Source organism: Bubalus bubalis, chromosome 2 (assembly GCF_019923935.1).
Source record: "Bubalus bubalis isolate 160015118507 breed Murrah chromosome 2, NDDB_SH_1, whole genome shotgun sequence".
NCBI classification, from domain to species: Eukaryota; Metazoa; Chordata; class Mammalia; order Artiodactyla; family Bovidae; genus Bubalus; species Bubalus bubalis.
The window spans coordinates 6,863,355-6,887,473 of NC_059158.1; the positions used below are offsets into that span (position 1 = coordinate 6,863,355).

A 24,119-nucleotide genomic window follows, 5' to 3' on the forward strand; every position below is an offset into this window, starting at 1 on the left:
AATTAGCACCATCGAATGGTAACAGAATGGAAACACAAGGCTAGAACTTCTTTCTAATATTTCCAATTTGTTAGCTTTTGATGGGGATCTCATAAGACCAGCAGAAAAAAAAAAGTTCCTGGAGAAAGACACAGCAACTCACTCCATTATTCTTGCCTGAGAAATCCCATGGACAGAGGAGCCTGGCAAGCTAGAGTCTATGGAGTCTCAAAAGAGTTGGACACAACTTAGTGACTAAACAACAAAAGCTTGATGGTGATTTTAAAAGACTTCAGTTCAGTTCAGTCGCTCAGTCATGTTGACTCTTTGCGACCCCATGAACCGCAGCATGCCAAGCCTCTCTGTCCATCACCAACTCCCAGAGTCCAATCAAACCCATGTCCATTGGGTATGTGATGCCGTCCAGCCATCTCATCCTTTGTCGTCCCCTTCTCCTCCCGCTCGCAATCCCTCCCAGCATCAGGGTCTTTTCCAATGAGTCAACTCTTCGCATGAGGTGGCCAAAGTATTAGTTTCAGCTTCAACATCAGTCCTTCCAATGAACACCCAGGACTGATCTCCTTTAGGATGGACTGGTTGGATTTCCTTGCAGTCCAAGGGACTCTCAAGAGTCTTCTCCAACACCACAGTTCAAAAGCATCAATTCTTCGGTGCTCAGCTTTCTTCACAGTCCAACTCTCATATCCATACATGACCACTGGAAAAACCATAGCCTTGACTAGACGGACCTTTGCTGACAAAGTAATGTCTCTGTTTTCAATATGCTGTCTAGGTTGGTCATAACTTTCCTTCCAAGGAGTAAGCATCTTTTAATTTCATGGCTGCAATCACTATCTGCAGTGATTTTGGAGCCCAGAAAAATAAAGTCAGCCACTGTTTCCACTGTTTCCCCATCTATTTCCCATGAAGTGATGGGACCAGATGCCATAATCTTTGTTTTCTGAATATTGAGCTTTAAGCCAACTTTTTCACTCTCCTCTTTCACCTTCATCAAGAGGCTTTTTAGTTCTTCTTCACTTTCTGCCATAAGGGTGGTGTCATCTGCATATCTGAGGTTATTGATATTTCTCCCGGCAATCTTGATTCCAGCTTGTGTTTCTTCCAGTCCAGCATTTCTCATGATGTACTCTGCATATAAGTTAAATAAACAGGGTTACAAAATATAGCCTTGACGTGCTCCTCATCCTATTTGGAACCAGTCTGTTGTTCCATGTCCAGTTCTAACTGTTGCTTCCTGACCTGCATACAGATTTCTCAAGAGGCAGGTCAGGTGGTCTGGTATTCCCATCTCTTTCAGAATTTTCCACAGTTGATTGTGATCCACACAGTCAAAGGCTTTGGCATAGTCAATAAAGCAGAAATAGATGTTTTTCTGGAACTCTCTTGCTTTTTCCATGATCCAGTGGATGTTGGCAATTTGATCTCTGGTTCCTCTGCCTTTTCTAAAACCAGCTTGAACATCTGGAAGTTCACAGTTCACATATTACTGAAGCCTGGCTTGGAGAATTTTGAGCATTACTTTACGAGCGTGTGAGATGAGTGCAATTGTGTGGTAGTTTGAGCATTCTTTGGCATTGCCTTTCTTTGGGATTGGAATGAAAACTGACCTTTTCCAGTCCTGTGGCCACTGCTGCATTTTCCAAATTTGTTGGCATATTGAGTGCAGCACTTTCACAGCATCATCTTTCAGGATTTGAAATAGCTCAACTGGAATTCCATCACTTCCACTAGCTTTGTTCGTAGTGATGCTTCCTAAGGCCCACTTGACTTCACATTTCAGGATGTATGGCTCTAGGTGAGTGATCACACCATCGTGATTATCTGGGTCGTGAAGCTCTTTTTTGTACATTTCTTCCATGTATTCTTGCCACCTCTTCTGCTTAATATCTTCTGCTTCTGCTAGGTCCCTACCATTTCTGTCCTTTATCAAGCCCATCTTTGCATGAAATGTTCCCTTGGTATCTCTAATTTTCTTGAAGAGATCTCTAGTCTTTCCCATTCTATTGTTTGCCTCTATTTCTTTTCATTGGTCGTTGAGGAAGGCTTTCTTTTCTCTCCTTGCTATTCTTTGGAACTCTGCATTCAGATGGGTATATCTTTCCTTTTCTCTTTTGCTTTTCACTTCTCTTCTTTTCACAGCTATTTGTAAGGCCTCCGCAGACAGCCATTTTGCTCTTTTGCATTTCTTTTTCTTGGGGATGGTCTTCATTCCTGTCTCCTGTACAATGTCACAAACCTCCATCCATAGTTCATCAGGCACTCTGTCAATCAGATCTAGTCCCTTAAATCTATTTCTCACTTCCACTGTATAGTCATAAGGGATTTGATTTAGGTCATACCTGAATGGTCTAGTGGTTTTCTCCACTTTCTTCAATTTCAGTCTGTATTTGGCAATAAGGAGCTCATGAGCCGAGCCACAGTCAGCTCCCAGTATTGTTTTTGCTGACTGTATAGAGCTTCTCCATCTTTGGCTGCAAAGAATATAATCAATCTGATTTTGGTGTCGACCATCTGGTGATGTCCATGTGTAGAGTCTTCTCTTGTGTTGTTGGAAGAGGGTGTTTGCTGTGACCAGTGCGTTCTCTTCGCAGCACTCTGTCAGCCTTTGCCCTGCTTCATGCTGCACTCCAAGGCCGGCTTTGCCTGTTACTCCAGGTGTTTTACAGTTCATGGGGTCACAGTCGGACATGACTGAGTGGCCAACACAACAACTATTGTAATTCACAACTTTACCTGCAGGTGGCGGCATATCACTGCTATTTTGCTTTTTCTCGTTTCCACTTTGTTTCTCTTCATTTTGTAATGTCATCCATTGACATAGTAGGCAATGGAATATAGAATGTGGTACCGCGGGCACTGGGAAGTCTTCCAGAACGATTTAATCTCAAGTTGAATTTAAGTTTTTATACTCATCATGGTACCATTAAGGATTAAAAAGATATAGGATCCTTGGTACTACGTGGGGACCACATATGTCATACGTATGTGATATCATACATACGTGTCACACGTGTGTCATATCATAGAGACATGACTCTAAAGCAGACATTCTCATACTTCTTGTTTATAATTTACAAGAACGTTTTATGCACTTAAAAATTACTAAGCACTAAAAAAATTTTTTTATGTGGGTTATATCCATTGATATCTACCACGTGACATTAAAACTAAGTTTTTGAAATACAAAATACACAAGTATATATGACATCCGTCATTGAAACTATGATGGTATATCCTATCAGATCAGATCAGTCACTCAGTCGTGTCCGACTCTTTTCGACCCCATGAATTGCAGCACGCCAGGCCTCCCTGTCCATCACCAACTCCCGGAGTTCACTCAGACTCACGTCCATCGAGTCAGTGATGCCATCCAGCCATCTCATCCTCTGTCGTCCCCTTCTCCTCCTGCCCCCAATCCCTCCCAGCAGCAGAGTCTTTTCCAATGAGTCAACTCTTCGCATGAGGTGGCCAAAGTACTGGAGTTTCAGCTTTAACATCATTCCTTCCAAAGAAATCCCAGGGCTGATCTCCTTCAGAATGGACTGGTTGGATCTATAGTTTTTGAAAAAGTCTATTAGATACATGTGAGAGAATGAGAATGTGAAAAGTAAGAGTCTAAATGGCAAATAAAGTCATAGCATTATTATGAGAAAAGTTAGATCCCTTGGGTTTCCTTAAAGGATTTTGCAGACCCCTGTGGTGTCAGAAAGGTATTTAATGTTATCCTTGCTGTAAAGCACAGGAAGCTCAGCTCCTTGCTCCGTGATGACCTGGGGGGAGGGAGGGGGGGACTCCAAGAGGAAGGGGATGTATGCACACATGCAGTTGATTCACTTCGTTGCACGGCAGAAGCTAACACAGCGTTGTAAAGCAAGTACGTTTCAATTTTTCTAAAAAGCTAAACTGAAAATAGAATAAAGCACTTTTATAATGGATGGATCTGACTGACACCACCTTAACCTTGCCAAAAATAAAACAGACTGAGTTTGGGTCTCTCACATTGGGATCTAATGAGAGATTTAAACTATTACCTATGTAGCAGTCAGGGAAAAAAATGTTTCAGTTGGTTCTAACCATAAAGAAACAATCAGGACTTCCCTGGTGGTCCACTGGTTGAGACTCTGCCTTCCAGGAGGGGACACGGGCTGATTTCTGGTCCAGGAAGAGCCCACCTGTCTTGGAGCAACTAAGTCCGTGTGCGACAATTACCGAAGCCCATGAGCCTAGAGCTGTGTTCCACAAGGAGAGAAGTCAGGAGGAGAAGCCTGCGCGCTGCAACTGGAGAGCAGCCCCCCATCGCCGAAACTAGAGAAAGCCGCCAGCGCGCAGCAGTGAAGACCTAGCACAGCCAAAAATAAATAAGTAAATTTGTTTTTTTTTTTAAAAAAAAAAGCTCCCTGTGAACTTTGCGGGGTGTATTTTTTTAAGCTAGGAACTTCGCAGTTCAAATGCGGTGGATGAACCTAGAGCCAGTTAGACAGAGTGAAGTCAGTCAGAAAGAGAAAAGCAAATATTGTATATTAACACATGTGTATGCAATCAGAAAGACGGCACTGATGAGCCTATTGCAGGGCAGCAGTGGACACATGCAGAGGACAGACGTAGGACTGGGCGGGCGGGGTGGGAGGAGGAATGGGGGGACAGACGAATAGAGCGGCATGGACGCGCATACACCGCCATGTGTGACACAGATCGCCAGGGGAGACTTGCTGCATGACTCAGGGAGCTCGGACTGAGGCTCTGGAACAACCTAGCAGGTGGGAGAGGGTGGAAGGCGGGAGGGAGTCTCAAGAGGGAGGGGACCTATGTATACCTGTGGCCAATTCACGTTACCAGCTGGCAGAATCCAACGGACATGAGTGGGAGCAAGCTCCCAGAGCTGGTGATGGACGGGGAAGCCTGGCGTGCTGCAGTCCACGGGGTCGCAAAGAGTCGGACACGACTGAGCGACGGAACAATGACAATTGCAGAAACCAAATCCATATTGTAAAGCAATTACCCTTCGATTAAAAATAAATAAAAAGCTAAGAACACTGGAATATTACTGTGACCTGCTCTCTTTTCCGATGTCTACCCAAATCTCCTTTCAAATGTGGGTAACAATAAACTGGCCACTTTTTTTCTTATGCCCTCTCCCTTTATAAAATGTATTTTATACATTTGTTTACCTAAGAATATAAGAACTCCACTCTGTGGATCCTAAAATAATTTCTGGAAGGTGGGGATGAGGATCTAACCTCAGATTAATTCTCATAAAAATGAGAATATAAAAAAATTTAGGTGCTAAGAACTGAGAGGGAGTGATATGTACTTGCCTAATTTCTTCCTGTGGACAGACTTTTTTAACAAACAGCAAAAGCCAGATTTTGTAAAATTTCAAAGTCTGTTGTCTTATTTCCATCACAGGATTCAGAAAGTTAATAAATGTGATAGTCTTGGGAAAATACTTGGATCATAGTTAAAGCTTAATAAAGATTTTTTTTTAAGTTGTATCTGTGCTTTTGAAAATACTTCTTTAGGAAAAATTCTTACAGAATCCAACACAACACTGTAAAGCAATTATCCTTCAATTAGAAATAAATACATTTTAAAAATCCTTAGAAGTGGATTTATTGGACAAAGAATATAAGCATGTAGTATTTTGATAGATATTGTTATACTGCCTCAAAAAGTTATAATAATGTATATACCCAACAACAGTATAGGAAGGGAGATGGGATGGATTGAGAGATCAGAATTGACATGTATCTACTACTATGTATAAAATAGATAAAAAGGACCTACTGTAAAGCACAGGACACTCTGCTCAATACTCTGTAATGACCTATATGGGAAAATAATTTTTAAAAAGAGTATATATGTATATGCATAACTGATTCACTTGGCTATACACCTAAAATTAACACAACATTGTAAGGAACTTCCCTGGTGGTACAGTGGATAAGAATCCACCTGCCCATGCACGGGACACAGGTTCGATCCCTGGTTAAGGAAGATTCCACATGCCGTGGAGCAACTAAGCCCGTGAGCCCAACTACTGAAGCCCCTACACCCGAGAGCCCGTGCTCTGCAGCAAGAGAAGCTGCTGGACGAGAAGCCCGTGAACCACAGCTAGAGAGGAACCCCCCCCTCGTCACAGCTAGAGAGGAGCCCCCCCTCGTCACAGCTAGAGAGGAGCCCCCCCTCGTCACAGCTAGAGAGGAGCCCCCCCTCGTCACAGCTAGAGAGGAGCCCCCCCTCGTCACAGCTAGAGAGGAACCCCCCCTCGTCACAGCTAGAGAGGAACCCCCCCTCGTCACAGCTAGAGAGGAGTCCCCCTTGTCACAGCTAGAGAAAGACCGCACGCAGCAACAAGACCCAGCACAGCCAGAATATAATACATACAAAAAAGTAAATTAAAAAAATACAACATTGTAAAGTAATCATACTCCAATAAAAATTTTAGAAATTGAAAAAAAAAAACAATATAAGAGTACCATTCCCCCCACATCTCAGTCAACCCAGGTACCATCAGACTTCCTAATCTTAATCTTATTTATGAAATATTGACCTGACTATTATTTCATTTTGCATTTTCCAACCAATGAGGGTGAAAGAGGAGAACGAAAAGGCTGGCTTAAAACTCAAAATTCAAAAAACTAATAAGATCATGGCATCTGGTCCCATCACTTCATGGCAAATAGATGGGTAGAAAGTGGAAACAGAGGCAGACTTTATTTTCTTGGGTTCCAAAATCACAGCATACGGTGACTGCAGCCATGAAATTAAAAAACATTTGCTCCTCTGAAGAAAAGCTGTGACAAACCTAGACAGTGTATTAAAAAGCAGAGATATCACTTTGCCGACAAAGGTCTGTATGGTCAAACTATGTTTTTTCCAGTAGTCAGAAATGGATGTGAAAGTTGGACCCTAAAAAAGGCTGAGCACCAAAGAATTGACACCTTTGAATTGTGATACTGGAGAAAACTCTTGAGAGTCCCGTGGACTGCAAGATCAAACCAGTCCATCCTAAAGGAAATCAACCCTGAATATTCATTGGAAGGACTGATGCTGAAGCTGAAGCTCCAATACTTTGGTCACCTGATGTGAAGAGCTGACTCATTGGAAAAGACCCTGATGCTAGGAAAGATTGAAGGCAGGAGGAGAAGGGGCCAACAGAGGATGAGATGGTTGGATGGCACCACTGACTCAATGGAGATGAGTTTGAGCAAGCTCCAGGAGATGGTGATGGACAGGGAAGCCTGGTGTGCTGCGGCCCATGGGGTCACAAAGAGTCAGACACGACTGAGCGACTGAACAGCAACAAAGGGGATTACTCTCAACACTATGGGTGGGCCTCGTCCAATCAGTTGAAGGCCATAAGAGCAAAATCTGAGGTCTTCTGAGGACAGCAACATAAAAATGCTGCCTGGGCTTCCAGACTGCCTCCCCACCCTGCAGATGTCAGATTTGTGTCTCCCACAGCCTCAGCTTCACCATATGAAAAAAACAATAGAACAGGCCAAAGAAGGCTGGGACTCTGATTAATCTCTAGCATGTTTTCTTCTCTGTTTCAAACTCAGAAAGAGGCAACTGCAGGCATGTGAGTAGGAGCTCAATTTATGCTCATTGTCCTACCTCAGGATTCTCTGAACTCCCCAGTGTATTGTCACAGTTTGGTCCCAAGGGGCTTGGCCTGATTGCAGGGTCTTAGTGTAAGACTATAATGTACTGATGATGTTATGAAAACATTGGAAACTGAAGAGCAGGCCAGGACTGACTTGAATAGTGATGGATCACGTAGCCAACTGAAACTCATTAATAAACCCTGCAAAGATCCAAGGGCTTGCCTAAATGGCGAAATTCTTAGAGGACATAGTCCAGAACCATTAAGACATTCCGTAAGAGACTGAAGAGAAACTGCTGTCATCTTTCACCCCTGAGGACCCAACCAAACTCCAGCCTTCGGTTAGCTTATCAGGATTTTGGAGAATGTGTATTCTACATCTGGAAATACACCAGGGTCTATCTGTAAGACGACCCAAAGGAAAGTCATACCTGCATGAGGATCTGCAAAAAAGCAGGCTGTGTCTGAATTACAAAAAATGATGGCTCTCTCACTGCCTTTGGGCCCTTGTGATCAAATATGATTTGGGAAGGGTCTGCCTCCTCAACTCATGTAGACCAGTGCGTGCATGCTAAGTTGCTTCAGTCGTCCCTAACTCTTCGTGACCCTATGGATTGTAGCCTGCCAGGTTCCTCTGTCAGTGGAATTTTCCAGGCAAGAATACTGAAGTGGGTTGTCATTTCCTTTTCCAGGGGATCTTCCTGACCCAGGGATTGAACCTGTGTCTCCTGCATTGCAGGCAGATTCTTTACTGCTGAGCCAACTGGGAAGCCCCATGCAGACCAGAGCCAATGGCAAAAGCCCGTGAGCACCTACCAGTGGCAACCACTTGGATTTTGCACCAGAAAAATTTCCAAATTCTGCCTCCCCAGACACATTATTGGAAAAACAATTACTAGTGAATTATGGGGCATTGATTTGGACTGCCTCAGGGACTGTTGGTCATCAAAACTTCTGGAACCTGAAGTATCCATAATGTCTTGGTGATGTCAGAGAAACACTCCGATAAGAAGGCAGTGCTCAGAGGAGTTTCATAATAAAATGGAAATGGTTCAGGATTTCCCTGGTGGTCCAGGGGTTAAGGCTCTGCACTTCCACCGCGGGGGGCATGGGTTCCATCCCTGGTTGGAAACTAAGACCCCATTGCCGCACATGCTGATGCAGCAGAGAAAAAGGAAATGGTTCACCCAGGAGCATGCTGCCAAGGGAATACACAGAAGTTCTCACTCTGCCTTCAGCAGGTATCTTCTTTTTCCCAGGACTGACTTTGGAACCACTTTGAAGAGCAGCTGCAACCCACTGCCCCGTGAACAGTGGCTGTGTGAACTCTCAACTGACCGAGAAAGAGCTGCCTGGCTTGCAGATGACAGTTGAGAGATGAGTAAGCAGTATCCTGTCTGGAAGCACTGATTAAAGAAAATAAGAATAAATCAGCTCAGAGGACTGGATTGCGTGCCATTTCCCTAGCAGCGATGAAAGAATTGAACAATGGTAAAAGTTCCTCCGTGTGGGTTTCCTCCCACTCATGTGCCGCAGCTGATGGCCCGGTCATATTGTGGTCGTCCGGTAGTTGGACAATGGAAAGCTGGACTGTTAAAGGCAGGCTCATATGAGGTGTGCCCCTATGCAGAACATACTAATAGGAATTGAAGGGGTATGTTCTTCCCCAGCTTTATTGAGATGTAACTGGCATATAACACTGTGCAAATTTTCAAGGTGTATGGTGTGCCGATTTGAGACACGTGGCAAAGTGAGTATTATCATGTGTGTTCAGCTGCCCAGTTGGGTCTGACTCTTTGTGATCCCATGGACTAAGGCCTTCTAGGCTCCTCTGTCCATGGGATTCTGCAGGCAAGAATACTGAAGTGGATTGCCATTTCCTACCCCAGGGATCTTCCCGACCCAGGGATCAAACCTGTGTCTCTTACATCTCCTACATTGCAGGAGGACTATTTACCGCTGAACCACCAAGGAATCCCTGTTATTACCATAGTGTCAGCCAAAACCTCCATCACATCACACGAGTACCATTTCTTTTTTATGATGAGAACATTTAAAACTTCCTCTTTTAGCAACTTTCAAGTACCCTATAGAGTATTTTTTTTTAATTTCATCCCAGAATGTTTTAATGTGCCTTTCTAAAAATAAGGCCATTTTCCTACATAATTTTAAAACCATGACTGCACCTGAAATCATCCTACATGATCCACTCCCACCCACTTTAAAATTTCCCCTACTTTTTTCATACACACATATATATATTTTTTCAGATTAGGACCCAAGTCAAGATTCAGGCTGATATCTGGTTGTTATGATTCTTTAGTTTCTTTTTTTTATTTTCCTGTAACACGACTTCTTGAAGAGACTGGGCCTTTTGTCATGCAAAGTATTCCATATTCTGGATTTTTCTGGTTGTTTCCGTCCTGTGTCATTTAAGTGTTTCTGTTGGACCACTTTCCTGCTCCTGCTCTGCCTTTACCCACTGGCTGTTCTCCCTTAAAGAGAGGTTTAGATCCAAAGACTTGGTTATTTTCTGGTTAAACTTTTTTTTAAACCATAGTCCTTTGTGGGTAATGTTTACACCTCAGTTTATACCTTTTTTATTTTTTAACTTTTTATTTTGTATTGAAAGAAAGAGAGAAAGTGAAATCATTCAGTCGTGTCTGAGTCTTTGCGACCCAGTGGACTGTAGCCCACCAGGCTCCTCCATCCATGGAATTTTCCAGGCAAGAGTACTGGAGTGGGGTGCCATTGCCTTCTCCAGGGGATCTTCCCGACCCAGGGATCAAACCCGGGTCTCCCGCACTGCCAGCAGACGCTTTAGCATCTGAGCCAGCAGGGAAGCCCTGTTTGTATCCGGGATATAGCCAATTAACAATGCTGTGATAGTTTCAGGTGTACAACAGAGCGACTCAGCCACGTGCACATATACATGACCTCACACAGAAGTGAGGTCACACAGTGTTTGCCTTTCTGCGTCTGGCTTATTTCAGCTCTCACGCATGCATATGTACATACATACGTGTGTGCAAACACACGGTGCATATACACGTGTCTGCTCCCCCCAGGCTCCCCTCCCTTCCCTCTTGCCATGTAACACAATGAAGTATCTGTAACGAGGATCATCATGCTATACGTTAGACTCCCCACCAGAACTTACTCATCTCGAAACTAAAAGTCGGTACCCTTTGTCTGATATCGCTCCGTTTCCTCCAACCCCACCTCAGCCGCTGATAACCATCAGCCTACGCTCTGTTTCTGAGAATGGCCTCTTTCGTTTCCACATAGAAGTGAGGTCCTACTGCATTTGTCTCTCCGTGTCTGGCTTATTTCAGCTCACATAAGGCCCTCAACATCCACCCCATCCTCACCATCATTTGTCACCTCTTTCTGATGCTAACCTTGCTAACAGGTGTGAGACAACACCTCTGTCTGGTGGTGATTTACATTTCTTGATGATTAGTGATCTAGAGCCCCTTGTCTCACACCTTGGCCATTGGCATGCCCTCTAAAGAGACATTTGTAGTGATAAATAACTAGATTGAATGACTTCACTCTTTTTCATTCTTTCTTTGTTGCTTCTCTGAATAATTTCAGTTGATCTGTCTTCAAGCTAACTTCGGATTGGTCATGTCTGTTGAAGGCACTCTTTGTTGAATTCTTCAGGTCTTCCCTGGTGACTGGTGACTCAGATGGTAGAGAACCTGCCTGCAATGCAGGAGACCTGGGTTTGATCCCTGGGTCGGGAAGATCCCCCTGGAGAAGGGAAAGGCTACCCACTACAGTATTCTTGCCTGGAGAACCCCATGGACAGAGGAGCCTGGTGGGCTACAGTCCATGGGGTCAGACACAACTGATGCGACTTAACACACAGTATTATATTTATCATGTTGTACATTGCATCCCTAGTAAATTTACAAAAATTTACAAAAAATTTTAATTTACAAAATGTAAATTAAATTACATTTAATTATAACTGGAAGTTTGTACTTTTTGACTCCTTCATCCAATTCTCCCTTCCCTAGCCCCCTCCCAACCCTGTCCCCTCTCCCTGTAATCACAAATCTAATCTCTTTTCCTATGAGCCTTTGCTTGTCTGCAAAACTTTTAACCCCTCTATGAAATCTGAATGAAAGCCTTACCAGGTAGCGTTGGTTCTTGGTTGTAGGCTTTTCCCTTAAATCTCATTAAATGTATCAAGCTACTCCCTTCTGGCCTAAGTGTCTGCTCCCTGATTCATTCTTCTGCATCATCTGATTTATTGTTAATATCTTTTAGTGTCTTTTAGTGTATCTTTCATTTCACTTACTGTCGTCTTTATCTCTGTTTCTTGTTTTCTCTTCTTTAAAAACTTCTAACTTCTCACTCTGTGCATTCTTCTTTCAAGTTCTCTGAATATCTTTACCATCACTGAGTGAGTGAGTGAGTGATAGTCACTCAGTCGGGTCTGACTCTTTGCGACCACATAGACTGTATAGCCCGCCAGGCTTCTCTGTCCATGGAATTCTCCAGGCAAGAACACTGGGATCAGTTGCCATTACCTTGAACTTTTTTTCAGGTAGATTGCCTACCTTCATGTCACTTACTTTTTAAAAAATACCTTTGCTTATTTATTTACTTGGCTGTGCAGGGTCTTAATTGCCACATGCGAACTCTTACTTGCAGGATGTATGATCCAGTTCCCTCACCAGGGATCAAACCCAAGCCCCTGTACTGGGAGCCCAGAATCTTAGCCACTGGGCCACCAAGAAAGTCCCTCCAATCAGTTCTTGATTTTATCTTTTTCCTTTGTAGGAAGCATATTCTTCTGTCACTCTATTTTTCTTAATTTGCTGTTTTTATTTCTTAGTATTTGGAAGGTTGGTTTCATTTCCTGACCTTGGAGAAGCAGCCTTTTGTAGGAGACATCCAGTGCGTCCCAGCGCCACAGTCCCCTCTGGTCATCAGAGCTCTCTGCTCCAGGGGCGCCCCCTATGTGGGCTGCATGGGTCCTTCTGTTGTGGCAGGCTGACCTCTGCGGGCCATCTGTTAGGCATGCTGGTGCCCCGTCGGGGTGGTTGCCAGGCCTTGCCTTGTGTAGAGGCTGCCGGACCCTGTTTGGCAGAGTCTGGTCAGGAGGCAGCAGGTTGCAGTGTCCCGGGGGGTCCCAGGGCTAGTGCTGCGCCCCTGATAGGCAGAGCCAAGTTCTGGGGTGGGCAGTCAGGGGCCAGGCTTGCCAGGTCTAGTGTCAGCCTCCTGGTGAGTGTGGACGGTTCATGACAGGGCTGGCTGGGGAGTCCAGGGTGTCCCCAAGCTGGTGTCAGCCCACCGATCAGCAGGGCCAGACCCTGGGGCTGCCGGCGGAGGGGCTCAAGACTTTGTCCCCTATGTCAGGCTGTGATAGCCCTGTGGCTCATGTCTGCCCGTATGTGGATGGGGTCAGAGCCCAGGGGACTCTGGGGCTTATTACCACACCCTGGTGGGTGAAGCCGGATCTCAGGATCTCTGGCTGTTGTGCCCTGGGGATCCACGGGTTTGGGTGTCGGCCTCCGGTGGCTGGGGCCAGGCCCAGGTTTCCCTGGGGCCGATGCCTGCTCCCCAGGGAGGGAGGTCGGTCCCCGGGCTATGCTGGCTCCCGGGTGTCTGGGCGAGGACCTGAGTCCTCTGGTGGACGGGGTCACGGCCCGCGTTGCTGGGATCTCAGGACAGACAGTAGGCCCATTGGTGGGAGGAGCTGGTCTCTGTCTGGCTAGCTGGATGGCTTGAGTAATCTCAATTCCAGCGTTGACAGGACAGCTGGCAGGACCAGTCTTTGCCCCAAGAGGCGTGAAGGAGAATTCCAGCATGGGCTTGCCAACTCCGACATCCTCGTCGTAGAACGAGCCCCACAGAGCCTGCCGTGGCAGGCTCTGCGGCCCCAGGGTGCCCTCCAACCGCCTCCCACCTCTCCCAGAGGTTCTCTAGGATCAGCAGGTAGGTCTGACCCCGGGTTCCTTTCATGCCATTGCTTCTGCCCTCAGTCCCGGACTGCCTGCGAGTCTGCTTCCATTTCAGCCTTCCTGGCTGCTCCTGGGGGGATGTCCTGTTTGGTTCTTGTCTGTTTTCTCTTTGTTGAATTTTTCATTTTGCTCTTGGATCATTTCCCCAATACCGTTGCACTGTTTGCGTTCTCTTATAGTTCTCTGAGCATCTTTGGATGATTATTTTGAACTCTTTGTGGGCAATTCCTGGATCTCCATTTCTCTGGGGCCAGGGACTGGAGGTTTACCATCTTCCTTCGGGGACTCTTTTTGCCCTGGCTCTTCGTGACCCCTGTAGCCCCGCACCAGGGTCTGCCCCCATGAAGAATCAGTCACCCCCTTCAGGTCTCATGGGCTGATTTCAGTGAGGGGAGGCAGTCACCTGCAGGCGAGGACACATTGGAGTGGGCTGTGACCCCGGGTCTAGCAGCGCAGAGAGTGGAGGCCCAGGTGTCTGGGGGGCATGTAGCTACCTAGCTGGAGGGGCTAGTTTGTTGTCGTTGCTTATTTATTTGTTTGTTTATTTTTGGCTGAACTGTGAGGCTTGTGGGATCCAACTAGGGATCCGACCCAGGCCCCTTGCAGTGTTAGTGTGAAGTTCTGATCACTGAACTGCTGGGGAAGTCCCTGGAGAGGCTAATTTTATGTGAGCTCTGTAAACACAGGACAGAGAGAGAGGACAGGGCCTGATCTGGGCCCGCAAACAGCTCCAGGGGCCCTGGTTCTCAGGCCTCTCTCCTATAGCTGCTAGTCTCCCCTGCAGTGCGCTCCTGGAGGCACCAGCCCGGAGGGCACCCATGATGGGGGGGATCAAGGCTGGCATCCTTCACCCACAGGGTGGCAGAGGCCTGGGCTGGGTGCCTGGGTGGCTCCAGGGCCCCAGTGGGGGTGAGGGAAGAGGGGAAGGAGCAGGGAGGGACCCAGGCAGCTGGTATCAGCAAACATGAACACCTGGGCCAGGGGAGGAGCCGGTGCCGTCTGCGGGGACCCACAGGCAGCCCCCCACTCACTTCTGCCTGCAGAGCGGGTCGCTGTGAACCGCCGTTGCCCCTCGGCGTGGCTGCCTCTGGCAGCCCTGCTTCTCCGTGTTCAGCCTTCTCCACTGTTGTGCTGTTGCCCTTGGTGACTCACTAAGTCGTGTCTGACTCTTCACAACCCCATGGACTGTAGCCCACCAGGCTCCTCTGTCCTTAGGATTTCTCCAGGCGAGAATGCTGGGGCGGGTTGCCATTTCCCTCTCCAAGGAATCTTCCTGACTCAAGGATCAAGCCCATGTCTCCTGCATCTCCGGCATCCATATCCATCTCTAAGTATGTCTCAGTCTCAGGCTTGAGATCTGAAAGGGTTGAAATTGAAGCAGGCCCTTCATTAGGTACCTGAAAGGCTGGGGAAACTGGTTACTCACTTTGCTCTTCCTTTCCTGAAAGAGGAACTCGTTCTACTCTTGGCCTGAGCAATGCCAGCCCAGGGGTGGGATGACGCAGGAAAAATTAAGTTCTCCTTCTCTTCATGTGCAGTTAATCTTGGGTATGTTGTTCTACTCTGTTGAAGCTACTTAAGTGGACTTAAGTGGGCTCCAACGCTCTCTGTCTCTGTTCATGGATAGCTGTTTAACTATAGACCTTGGCAGAGGAGGAGGTGGGGCAGACACTGAGGTCTCCTATGCTGACATTTTGGTGATGTCATTCTAAGAGACATATTCAGTAGGATATGTCAATGCCCATCAGAAAATCTCCCTTCTTGGAACTTCCTGGGCAGTCCAGTGGTTAAGATTCAGAGCTTCTACTCCTGGGGGTGTGTGCAAGTTCAATCCCTGGTCAGGGAACCAAGATCCTGCACACCGTACTGTGTGGTCAAAAAAAGAAAAAGAAAATATTTCTTCTAGGTTCAGAAGGTGATTGGAACCACCAAGTGGACCTTTTGGAAGCCTAGGTCCAGGAAGTGAGTGGATGGATGTGGGGTATGCTTCAGCAATGCAGAGATGGACTAAAGTCAGACCCCCGCTGAGGCATAACACAGTAACCATAACTCTTCTGTCAGCAAGAGAGAGGAGACTGCAGACAGCTGTGGGCAACAGGGGAAATCCCCTGGGGGAAGGCCTTGCCTGTGGCCAGAAGTGGATTACACTGGACCAGTGCCAGTACCTCCAGGGGTATAAACGGGTGATAACAGATGCTTACTCAGTTGTAGATGCAAATACTCAGTTCAGTTCAGTCGCTCAGTCGTATCTGACTCTGCGACCGCGTGGACTGCAGCACGCCAGGCTTTCCTGTCCATCACCAACTCCCAGAGCTTACTCAAACTCATGTCCATTGAGTCGGTCCAACCATCTCATCCTCTGTCGCCCCCTTCTCCTCCTGCCTTCAATCTTTCCCAGCATCAGGGTCTTTCCCAGTGAGTCAGCTCTTTGCATTGGGCGGCCAAAGTATTGGAGTTTCAGCTTCAGCATCAGTCCTTCTAATGAATATTCAGGACTGATTTCCTTTAGGATGGACTGGCTGGATCTCCTTGCAGTCCAAGGGACTCATACTGTTAAAGAACTGGAACAGAAGATGCTAAAGCCATTCTGGCTGCCGAGTTACATTTCTTCAGACGAAGGGATGTCCTTTCCAGCCCACAATATCCAACGGTGTCCATTATCAAATGGGCAAATCACATTGCATATCCTCGTTAGAGTAATGGTTTCATAGAGGAGCAGAACAGACAGTTGAAACATTTGTTGTCTAAAACAGGGGGAAGAATAAAAAAGCAATAATATTTTTTTTAAAAAAAGAATAAAACAGGGGGAAGAGAAAGGCATAAAGGGCTTCCTGAGTGTGTGCTTCCACTCAGCGTTAGGGGCCTCAGGGAGGGTCAAGGACGGATAGATTCCTCTGCTTGGGGGTGGGGATGGGGGAGGGGGAAGGAGGAGAGAGAGGGGAGGAGGATGCTGGTGCAGCTGTATCACTTTCCTTTTTCCTAACCTGACGCAGTGGTCCCAGGACTAGGGATGCAGCTGCCGGAAGCAGGCATGATTCTTTCTTTTTTCTTTTTTCCATTTCTAAAATTTAAATGTTTGTTTAAAAGTTTTTACTATGTTGTGTTGGTTTCTGCCACGTGTGTACTTCGTCACTCAGTCGTGTCTGACTCTTTGCCAGCCCATGGACTGTAGCCCACCAGGCTCCTCTGTCCATGGGATTCTCTGGGCAAGAATACTAGAGTGGGTTGCCATTCCCTTCTCTAGAGGATCTTCCCAACACAGGGATCGAACCCAGGTCTCCTGTGTTGCAAGCAGATTCTTTACCGTATGAGCTCCAGGGAAGTTCTAGTTTATGCCATAGAACAATGCAAATCAGTCATGGTTATATATTCATTCTCCCCCTCCTTAGCCTCCCTCCCCTCCTTCCATCCCATCCCTCCAGGTTACCTATTTGCAGGGAAGGAATGGAGAGGGTGGACTGGTGGGCACAGTGGGGAAGGGAAAGGATGGGGTGAAAGGAGAGAATAGCATCAACACGTGTACACTATCAGGGGTAAGACGGATAGCTGATGAGAGGGCAGGATTCTTGAGCAAGAAACTGGAACCACCTCTTTCAAACTTGGTAGCAGAATTCCTAAAGATCCAGTGGAGTGGATTGCACTTCGCCTCATCTAGAAAAGTCCGGGTGGCAGTGAGTGCTGTTCTCTTGCCTAGTGGTAGGGACAGCCCCCTGGTTTGTACCTAATCTGTACGAAAGGGAAGTGGCCAGGGAGGAAGCTTTGGCTGGACTAATACTCCTGTCAGCAATCTGGCCCAGTACGCAGGCCGAAATGAATGTCCCTTCCAAAGGTGAAAAAGTCTGGGTAAAGATTAAATGACACAAATGAAGAGGAGGAGGAATAATAGCTGAGAGCAAAGGAATGGATAAATAGGTTATGCGATGAGGGGAATCCGACTTTATATTAAGACCTCCAAAGAGGCTCAGAACAAGAGATCCACATTATCTTTCAGCACAATTGTATCTGGTACCTGGAAGGGTAAAGCTATGCTTGCCAAGACCAGCCTAGCTTTTGGAACTTGAAGAAATCTAACAGCAGCCTGCAAATTTGGGCAGGCTCCCTCTGGGAGTCATGCAAGACTGATGGTTAATGACAAAATGGATTCCAGTTAATGACCAAGTGGGCATTGCTATAATTCATTTAGTCATTAGGGGGCAGTCGAGTTTTGACTCTAGTTTTTTTTACTCTATTTTTCAGGCTTTCAGTTTTTTTGACTTCTATTTACTACCAGGAATTTGGGAGGGAGTTTTGGGAACACTTTTTCTTTCTGTGACTTCACACCATGTGGTATAAGGCTCCTAGCAGACTGACCTTTGGGGAACCATAAGCCCTGATGATCAAATACTTGGTTATAATGGACAGAATACAATGGCAGCATGTCCATTATGCCGCAGTTATGCACAAACGCACATCACCCCTTTTTTTGGATTATTAAGGAAAATACGGGAAAACAATGGGCATCTAACGAGATTATAGCATAAGCAGCATGTGGTGGATTGGAGTGCCCCAGGCAGAAGGCCCCACTCTGAGACCAGAAAGGACGTGCAAGGCTTCGTGGCATAGTCAGACTAAGGAGCTCGTGACCACCCTCATCTACCCTTCTTATGGGGGACCTGACATTTTGGGGTTCAATATATGCATCCCAACTAACCCATGCCACAACACACAATGCAACAACACCCCTGGTAGATTATATTTAGTCAGCAAGACTCATAAGACCATAGGGGACTTAGGTGCTGGCCTGGGCAGTCTGGGACAAGCAGAGTTGACCTTTAATGAGGCGTGCCATTCAAAGGAAAAAGACTGATTAACCAGAACAGGAAGATTAGAGTGAATTCTCTTCAAGGAGGAAGGGAAAGGCTAAGAGTCAGCCTGGAAAAATAAGGAGGCTTTAGCAAAGTGAGTCAAGCAAACTCAGCAAATAAGGCTGGATGACAGATGATGGATGAGGCTAGGGCCAACTTTGGGAAAGGTTCCTCACCCTCACTCCTCAGGGCCTCTTGACTACTTGAAATACAGTCGGAGGCTGAAGCAGCCACGGCACAGCCCTGCTTCCTCTGTGCTGCGGGCAGCTCACGGGGCTGACCTCCGGGGATCTCATGGCTCTCCAAACTCTCAGCAGTCATCTGGGGGCACCTGGAACTCACTCTGATGCACTGTGACTGCTCGTACCCCCAAAGTAGGTCAAAGTCAGACACAGCCAGTGGTACAGTTAGGAAGGATAGAAACTCTTCTAAGTCCCACTAATGTCCTCCTCGTAGGAGGGAGGTGGGCCCTCCTCCTCTGGCCCTGCCATACATATGACATCACAGAATAGAAACCAGTCTCCACACAAGCCTGTGAGATGAGGTGGCATGACTGACTTTCCCCCGGTTAACTAGAATTAACCCCCAAATAACGTGTTCTTGTTGTTTAGTCACTAAGTGCTGTCCAGCTCTTTTACAACCCCATGGGCTATCTATGGGATTCTCCAGGCAAGAATATTGGATTGCCATGCCTTCCTCCAGGGCATCTTCCCAACCCAGGGACCAAACCTTCATCTCTTGCATCTCCTGCATTGGCAGGTGGATTCTTTACCACTAGCACCACCTGAGAAGCCCATGAATGCTATACCAAATGTCAATACTCTGATAGGTTTGATCGTTTGATGTAAGTCATCTATAGTCAATGGACTTCCCTGGTGGCTCAGATGGTAAAGTGTCTGCCTACCATGTGGGACACCCGGGTTCAATCGCTGGGTCGGAAAGATCCTCTGGAGAAGGCAATGGCAACCCACTCCAGTACTCTTCCCTGGAAAATCCCATGGACAGAGGAGCCTGGTAGGCTACAGTCCATGGGGTCGCAAAGAGTCGGACATGACTGAGCGACTAAACTTAAAAACTTATAGTCAAAGACCATAGAATGGTCTATGATATAATAGAATATATACATGTTGGTTTTTGTTCCCAGTTTCTGATAGAGCTTCTAAAACTCTTGGGATTTCCTTAGTGATAGAGTGGTAGGAACATCTCTGGTTATTCATAATTAGCCCCTTCCTTCCATACCTGAGTCTGTGTACTCTTGGGGGATCCATAGATACCTTCAGAATGAGGCCTGACAGCCACCTGAACCAGTCAAGCGATTAGAGGGCTGGAGATTGAGTTCAACCATCAGCAGATGATGATTTAATCAATCGTACCTTTGTGATGGAACCTCCATAAAGGCCTCTCAGTGATGGGATTCAGGGGGCTTCTGCACTGGGCAACACATTCCTGTGCCCAGAGAGGGAAGCACCCAGCTCCACGGGGACAAGGGCTTCTGGGCTTGGGACCCTCCCAGGTCTCACCCTGGGCACCACTTGACCCAGCTGCCCACTGTCTCCTTTATAATAAACAGGTGATAGTAAGTTGAGTGTCTTCCAGAGTTTTGTGAGCCATCCTAGCAAATTATCCAACGTGAAGGCAGGGAACCTGCCGACTTCGTAGCCACGTCAGACAGAAGTGCAGGTAACCAGGGGACCTGATACTCACAAACTGCCATCTGATCCTGAGCAATCTGATGGGATGGAGGCCTTCAACCTGCAGAGTCTGATGCAAGCTCTGGGTAGTCAGTGTCAGAATTGAATTTACTTGTAGGATACCGGGTTGATGTCCAGAGAACCAGAGACTTGGTTGGCGGGAGAAAAAACCTGCACATTTTGGTGTCAGAAATTTTGTGAGCAAATCAGCTCGATCTAGGATACATCCTTAAGTATAAGATTTCAAGGTAGAGGACTTTCCTGATGGTCCACTGGTTAAGACTCCACCCTCCCAAGGTAGGGAACAAGGGTTTGACTCCTGGTTAGGGAACTATGATCCCACATGCAGAGCTGTACGGCCAAAAAATAAAAAAGATTTCAGGGCAAAAGAGTATTCATATTTTTAAAAATTTATTTTTAATTGGAGGGTAATTGCTTTACAATATTGTGTTGTTGTCTGCCATACATAAACGTGAATCAGCCAGAGCTATATGTATGTGCCCTCCCTCTTAAACCCCCTCCCACCTCCCACCCCATCCCGCCCCTCTAGGTTGTTACAGAGCACTGGCTTTCAGCTTCCTGTGTCATATAGCAAATTCCCACTGGCTGTCTATTTTACATATATTCATATTTTCATTAGTCAGTGTTGCCAGAACATCCCAAAGAGGATGTTACGTTTCGCATTTTATTCAGCAATGTACCAGAAACTCCTTTTTTCACTTAGGGAATTATTCGCATGCTTTAGAAATCACCAGATAGTGGCCTTTGGGAAATGTCAGCTCGACTCAGTCATGGTCTTTCTCCTCTGAATCCACCACCTTTCTAGAACTGGTTTTTCAACCAGGGCCTTTGCATGCCTGGGGAGCTTGAGGGTGAGTCAGCCAACAGGATTATGTAATAAGGGATTGAAAGGAAAGATGACAATCTCCAAGTTTTCACAGCCTCCAACATCTGACAAGCAGAGCGGGAAGTCATCGTTTTCTGGGAAAACCCCAGCTGGGTTCTGCTGGTCTCTCTTCTCTGGTTTCCTGCTCTGTGCTGGCAGCAAGAACAACAGCTTTTGGCGGAGCATGGGAGGCAGGGAATTGTAAGGAATTCACAAAGATCATGGCATTTTATCCTTAACATCTTGGTATAAGGCCTTATCCTCACTTTAAGACAAGGAGACCAGAACTCGGGTGTTAGATAAACTCTTCAGTGCAAAAGAGTCACGGCTGCCATGCGTAGTTAGGTCCTTCCATGGAGGAGGAGGGGAAGGGCTGCCCCCCTAGAAGTCTAACTCTGCTATTAAACAGCATGTTATGAGCTGAGAATTGCAAAGGAGGGCAAGTACCATCTCCTATTAGACACTCTGAAGACACGGTTATCAGTGTTGCTTGCAGTGAAGATGAGTGAATCATCTTCAAATGAAAATGAATCACCTCTGGAGAAATCCTTCCCCCGTGAAATTTCTATGAAGTAATTCCTTATCCCCATTTTGCAGAGAAGAAGACCAAGGCTCAGAAAGGTTAAGGAACTGGTCTGAGGACACAGCCAGTCACCGTTAAAGCCGGAGTTTTAACCCACGTCTGGAACTCTAAAGTCGTGTGCACGATCACTCCAGAAGACGATCAGTGTGCATGCTGGGCCGTGCACACCAGTGCCTCCCAGCGGCTCCTGCTACCGGCCTGCTGGGCACAGCCCTTGACAAACCACAATGTGGGCAGAGAGTGTTTTGTTTGTCCTGCCATATCAACGTCCACAAGCCTGCTTCATCTCCTGTGTTACTCTTTGGCTAGCCAAAGAAGGAAGTTAGCCCCTGACTGCATACATCCAAGGGGTAATATTTAGCTTGCAGAAAAACCCTAATGAACTTTTTGGCCAATCCAGTGGTTTAAAATCCTTTGTCCAGTCAAAACTGCCAGTCTCTACTGTTACCCCCCACAACCTCTTCACCAGAAAATTCTCTCATCTCTGTCTGTAAAACAAATGCAGAAATTGACAACTCCTTACTACTTCCATCACTACCAGTTTGGTCCAAGCTGCCATCATCTCACACCTGGATTAATACAATTGTCTCTTTTCCAGGCAGGAATTCTGGAGTGGGTTGCCATTTCCTACTCCAGGGGATCATTCCAACCCAGGGATAGGAACCCACATCTCTTGCATCTCCTGCATTGGTAGGTGGATTCTTAACCACTAGCACCACCTGGGAAAAGCCCTACCTATTACGGTACTGTTTCCTTTTTTACTATGAGTTTTTCAGATAGAGCTGCTTGTAAACCCCACTCACCGTGTGACTGTCCTGAAATGCTTCTGACAAGGACTTTGGCCCAGGAGTGATAGTTACCCAATAATGCCATGAGAATAACGTCAGTAATCACAAGCATGTTGACAGCTGTGTGGCAGGCACTGTGTCCCAGGCCATTCACTTGCATTCTTCAACTTCCAGCAGTCTTACAAGGTGGCCATTTAACCTCTATTTTCCAGAAGAAAAGACCGACGTTCCTAGGGGAAAGAATGCCTTGCCCAAGGCCACATTGCCTTCAAGTAGAGTTGGAATTTTCACCAGAATTGTCTGAAAGGTCATACAGTTTTACTACCTTAGGCTAACTTCTTACTTAAAATCGTTCAAATTAAAGACGAGGACAATAACTGTGTTCATCTCTTTTCTAACCTCCCGTGTGTGCAGGACGCAGTGGCGGCGTTCCGTGTAATTATTCAGGTCTTACAAGGACCCACTGAAGAAGTAAAGATCATTACTCACACTTTACAGGGCGTGATGGTTAATTTCTGGGGTCAGCATGGCTAGGCTCTGGTGCCCAGTTTCTCGATCAAACCTAGTTTAGATGTTGCTGTGAAAGGGTTTGTAGATGGGATTGACCGAAGGTGTAATTGAATCAATCCACTTTGCCTAACAGAGATCACCCTTCACGTTGTGGGTGGGCCGCATCTGATCAGTTGGAGACTCTAAGAGTGAAGACTGAAGTTTCTAGAAGCACTCCTGCCTCAAGAAAGCAGCATAGAAACCCTGCTGAGCTTCCTACTTGTTGGTAGGAATTCAAACTTAAGACTCCTATTCAACTTTTACCTGAATTTCATATCAACTCTCACCAGGATCTTCACCCTGACAGTCTAACCTACAGATTGCAGAGTTGCCAGCCTCCAAAATCACGGTAGCAAAAAATTCCATAAAATGAGTCAGTCTCTCTTGATATTGATCTATCAAGAGAGACAGAAAAGAGAGACCGTATAGGCTCTGTTTCTTGGGAGAACCCTGACTGATACACAGAGTAAATGAAAACTAAAGATTTTAAGATCCATCCTATATGGACCTGAGAGTTGGACTGTGAAGAAAGCTGAGCACGGAAGAATTGATGCTTTTGAACTGTGGTGTTGGAGAAGACTCTTGAGAGTCTCTTGGACTGCAAGGAGATCCAACCAGCCCATCCTAAAGGAGATCAGACCTGGGTGTTCATTGGAAGGACTGATGTTGAAGCTGAAACTCCAATATTTCGGCCACCTCTTGCAAAGTGTTGACTCATTGGAAAAGACCCTCATGCTAGGAAGGATTGGGGGCAGGAGGAAAAGGGGATGACAGAGGATGAGATGGCTGGATGGCATCATCGACTCAATGGACATGAGTTTCAGTAAACTCCGGGAGTTGGTGATGGACAGGGAGGCCTGGCGTGCTGTGATTCATGAGGTAGCAAAGAGTCGGACACGACTGAGCAACTGAACTGAACTGAACTGAAAGATTTTAACAATCTGTCCCAAAGAACACAGCTGATGAGGGCCGGGGATGGGATTTAAACCCGGATCTGTCTGTTCCCTGCTGCCCAGCTCTGAACAAGTCCAGCCAGAGGGGTAATGAGGAGCCAGGACAACCATCTCTGGCCATGTGCTTTCAAGGACCACAGAAGCTGGGCACTGACCTTAGCTAGTGGTGAGAATGGCTCTTCTGGACACGAATTCAAATAAGTAACACAAATCAGACTTGTGACATGTACATGCTGTTCAT

At 46.4% G+C, this 24,119-nt stretch overlaps 1 protein-coding gene across 2 annotated transcripts in view; it reads left to right on the forward strand.

Moving 5' to 3' along the window:
* The first annotated feature begins 13,362 nt into the window (after positions 1–13,362).
* GCNT2 (glucosaminyl (N-acetyl) transferase 2 (I blood group)) overlaps positions 13,363–24,119 on the forward strand; it is a 126,826-nt gene continuing 116,069 nt past the window's right edge. Inside the window, exon 1 of one of the 2 annotated variants that reach the window (XM_044926920.2) lies at positions 13,363–13,558. The gene's annotated coding sequence lies outside the window, so the exon portion shown is untranslated. The remainder of the gene's footprint in view (positions 13,559–24,119) is intronic. The other variant, XM_025265634.3, reaches the window with a different exon arrangement.